Source organism: Phaethon aethereus (assembly GCF_964289735.1).
Source record: "Phaethon aethereus genome assembly, chromosome: 2".
Lineage (NCBI taxonomy): Eukaryota > Metazoa > Chordata > Aves > Phaethontiformes > Phaethontidae > Phaethon > Phaethon aethereus.
Window position 1 is genome coordinate 32,585,390 of NC_138582.1, and position 4,970 is coordinate 32,590,359.

Sequence of the window (4,970 nt, forward strand, 5' to 3'; positions counted from 1 at the left end):
TGCCCGCCCGGCAGGCGGGAAGAGGCGAGCGGGGCAGGAGGTGCCTCTAGCAGCAGCGCCGAGGGGAAGGAGGGAGGCGGGCAGGCGGTGCGGAGCTCGCGCTGGGGCGGCGGGGCCGCGCAGCCTCGCCTTGCCACCGCCCATCCCGTCCCGTCCCGTCCCGTCCCGTCCCATCCCCGGCACGGCCGCCCGCCGCCGCTTCCTCGCCGCGTAGGCCGGTGGCGCAGTTCCCGCGCACCTGTGCGGAGGCGGCCGCAGGCTGTTGTGCCGGCCCGCGTCGGCGGGGGGGCGCTGTGGCGGTTGGGCCGCCGCGCGGCTGTGGCCGGTCCAGCTCGGCCGGGACGGTGGGGACGGGCTTCCCCCCTCCCTCCTTCCTCGGGGCGGGGCGGGGGTGAGAAGCAGCGCCTCACCTCGATGGTGGTTCCTCCGCCGGTGCTGCCGCGAAACCTGCCGGTTTCCGAAGCCTTGCGAGCGGCGAAGGTTTACCAAGCCGCGCAGCTGCGCGAGCCCGGCCCCTCCGGTACCGCTGGCCCGGCGGCGGCCGCTCCTGAAGTTACGTAAAACCGCGCGAGCGGCGTTCCGCGAGTGTGACCGCCCGGAGGCGGGAGCCGCGTCCCCTCCGTGGCGGCGTCGGGCGGCCGCGGTCAGCGGTGTACGGGCTGCGCCCCGGCGGCGGGTCCTCGCCGCTTGAGGGCTGGTCCCGTCGCTGGTGGCTGACCGGGCGGCAGCTACCGGTTCTGTGTGGTTTTCGTCTGTGCCAGAGCCATCACAGGCAGAGGTAGGCAACGTCTGCACATCCCGCTGTGGAATTCGGGAGGGGAGTTACCCGCAGTCGTTTCTAATGCGGTAACAGACTCCTAGGGGCCGGAGTTGCCTGCCTCGGTGCGCGTGCGAGGCGTGATAAATAGGCCCCGGGTTTGAATTCATGAGCCGGTAAAATACGTTGTTAAGTAACTTGACTGAAGTCGGTGCAAAGTTACTATTTTTAAAAAACTTTATAAAACCTAACTCAGCAAGTTGTCTCTTCAGACATCCCACTAGTTCTTCAGCTGACATGCCATGGTGGCACTTAAATCCTAACAAGAGGTCAGCCTGACTGCGCTGTCCGGAGACGTAATATATATAACCAGATCACAAATAGTATTACATAGCTAAAAGTCTTCTAAATCCAATTACGACTGTTAAGTAAGGATTGTTTTGTTTCTAATCTATTATCCTTGAAATGCGTGGCTTACATGTTTCTCCCTGAACAGACAAACCATTAGCTTAAAAAGGTTTGGAATGGCGGTAGCTGCAAGCTGGAGGCAAACCCTTTTTGAGTGGTTTTATTGTAGTCTATTTGCTTCACCCGCAGAAAGGGAGGTGGCTGTTGTAAACACCCAGTAGGATAAGTTGGTGTCATGCTGTTTTGTAGCATGTGACAGTAGGGTTCCTGGGACTCTCTCATATCCAGTTTCAGACCTAGCAGTTCAGTACTTCCAGCAAATGTTCTCTTCTTTTTATTTCATGCTTAGCTTCCAGTTGGGAATTAAACTAAACCACATATGGGTTCTGAACAGGAAACAAATTTCCTACAAAAAGTAAGGCAAGTAAATATCTAGACAAGAAAGAGAGTGTGGTCACTGGATTGCCTCTTAGGTGTCGTGAGCGAACTGTTTGTTCTGCAAGTTGGTGTGGTGCAATGATTGTACTGGTTTAGTGCCATGACATGTGAGACCGGTCTGCAGTCATGTGTGGGTAGTAGCAGACTCTACACCTAAATCTTCCCTCCTCGCTGCACCGGTGTAAACAAGGAGCAATATGGTTTGTCTAAAAGTTGGTGGGTTTTTTTGTCAAATTATTTTCTATTCCTTTTCTAGTATGAATTGGCAGTAAATTTCTGTATTCATACAAAAGGCTTGAGTCTTAAGGTTGTGATCCTCATTTGAGCATTGTATTCTTTTTCTGATGTTTAGCCTTCATAAACTGCTAATTAATGCGACTTTAAACCCTGTTGTGATTCATGGCATGTAAATATTTTACATATTTGAAATTGTGATACTTTTACAGTTAAAGATGGATTTACATATATGTATGTATATATATGAATTTATGAGTCTGGTAAGTTCTAATGTAATATCTTTGTATGTTTCTCTTTCTATATTCTTGGCGCATAAAAAAAAAAATCAAATGACAGTGTGCCCTTTGCTCACTTGACCTGACATTTCTGTTACTCAAAGAATACTCTTCCATTACTTTTCAGAGTTATAGGAATCTGGGTGTGACAGTGGTAGTATCAGCCCCTTTTATTTATCTGTGGATATGTTTACTTTGTCAGATTGAGTAAAAAATGTCCTTTAGAAGGAAATACTGTGATCATCACCATTTAATATGCATTGGCTAACAGTTGGGGTGGTTTTGTGGAGTACAAAAGAAACTAAAACAGAAAATGTAACCTGGGAGCAGGCCTAATGTAGTCCAGCTGCTAATAAGCATTCAGTCAAAGGTACCAAATTACAGCTAGTCTGACATAAAAGCTGCTGAAGCAGTTTGTAGATGTAGGTGTTGGATTCTCAGCACCAAGTGGTTTATAGGTCTGTTTGTGTTGAGCTGTGTTGCTTGCCAATATAGGTACAGCCTTTCAGTAACGCGTATGCATTTAAGAGTAGTAGTAAGTTCTTGACTGGCATTTTACTTTAAAGAAAGAAGTTCTAGAAAAGATACTGTTCACAGGTATTGTAACTGGTGAAAAGGTAATTGTGATTTCTGTTTGGTGGTTTTGGTTTTGTTTGTTTTGTTTTTTTCCCAAAAAGTGCTGAAAAACACAGGCTTTTTTCTTCTGAAAATTCCATGAACTCCTGGATGAGCTTTAGCAGATTCCCTGAGTTGTGGGCTTATTTTCCTTTCCTGGTTCAGATTCATTAAGTCATGCATCAGGAGATAACCACTTTTTTTTTACTTACAGGTCTTTCAATTTGTTGCAAACCTGAACTCAATTGGATTCTTCCATTTATAGGGATTTAATGGTACACCTCTCAGGAACATAGGTGGGGGGCACACTCTTTAAGGGGATGCTCTTAATTCCTTATGCTGGTAATGTGGAAGAGTCACTAAGGTGGCAAGTGAAAGAGTTAACTTGTTCAATGTTTTTATACAGACAAGAATACTTAATGTCTTGATGTTTCTATTAAAAAAAAAAAATTGCAAAGTTTACTGTCTGAAGCAGAAAACAGTTTCACTTACTGAGATACAGGTGGAGAAAACGGATTTAGATCCTGGTCTAGCTCCAGGAGAATGTGTTGTCTCCAAGACAGCTGTGACTTGCTTCTTTCAACCTATATGAGGCTGAAGCAGGTCAGCTGTCTGACATGTGGAATTAAGTCATACAATGAAGGACAGGACTATGCTGCAACAGAAGCTGATGGAGAGTCCAAATCCTGTGCCTGACCAGCAAAGTCACCCAGCAGGCTTTTATGATACTGACATTTCTGCTCCCTTGGATGCTGCTGAGTGTCCAGCCTCATCCCACAGTGAAGCAGAGGTGCTCCTGAGGAGTCATTGCCAGTTTGAATTTGTTCTTGTTGGTCAAGCTCCCTGAGCTTTTGGACATACAGAGTGTGTGAAGATTTCCTTATATATCTGCAAGGATGAGGAGGTTTGGTTTTTCCCTCACTCAGTGAATTCTTTCAAGAGCTTTTTTCGGTGGTTCTTGTTGATGCTGGTTCATTTCATATTTATTTCCTTATTCATGTTCTCTAAGATTTATTTAGGCGAAGAGAATTAAAGCATCACTTCACCCTGGCAATTAGGAAACTCATTTGTTTTTTGCTCCAGTAGATGATTGATTACGTATATGACATGAATCGGGTTGATGGTTTCCCATTTCACAGCTGCCTGCAACCTCGTGGTTGATTGGTATACTCTTGGGTGAAATGGGTGGTGACTTAAATCCTATTAATCCAAAAAGCTGGCATCTAGTTTGCAACTTCTAAGAGCTCTTCTGTGAGTAGTTTGTTAAAATGAGGAGGTGGTGCTTGTTAGGCAGTTGAATGCTACTGTCTTAATTTTGTTTTGCTTTTCTTAGAAATGTGCACACAAAAGATTAATTTTGTCTTGAAATGTTTTTCTTGAAGAAAAAAATATCAAATCTCTTATTTATCTTTTTTCCCCTGAACTTGTTTTACCCATTTTAAATTGCTGGAATGAAAAACTAGCTGCTGTTACAACACTGCTTTTGATGTGCATCCTTGTAAAACTTAATTGCTCCAATTCAAGCTACAGAAAATGTGCCCAGCTAACATTGTTACAAGTGTCTGCAGTGTTGTATGCAACAGAGTTGTTTTGAAAAAATATTTGGCTTTAAAAACACATCCATTGTACTTCAGTGAATATGTAATAGATGCAAATATGTTTTTCACTTAAGTTGTGTACTGTGGTGTCTTTTGATTCATGTCATGTATATTGTTGCATGCATGTTTGGCTCAGGTAGTCTGCTCCAGATATCTTACAGAAGCAATTCTGAGAAAAGCTTTGGTACTGCTTGTACTAAACAGCCACTAAAACTACAGCAGTTTCTTAGAGTTCCCTAAAAATTGCTGACTCTTTCAACAAAAGACCACATAATCATAAAGGATAAAAAGATTTTTCTCTTTTGTAATCTTACTTTAGCTTTCTGTCATTATAATTTTAATAGCTGTGAAAGACAGAACTCCTGTAAAGCTGTCTGTCAAATTATAGACATGTCATTTAAAAGCAGCATTTTATATGAAGCAAAATTCGTGTGAAAATTAACCATCAATACTGCTGTGTACCATCTCAATGCTGATACGCATTCTTCCAAAGCAGTATCTTAGTGTTGCTTTTCCTTAAAAATTACAATATTTTCTGTCCTTCACTGCAGATACTGTTCTTGAAAAGAAGAGAAAACATGGCTTATAGAGTGAATGAACCTTAAACTCCTGGACCAAAAACTGAGGGGTTTTTTCATGAAG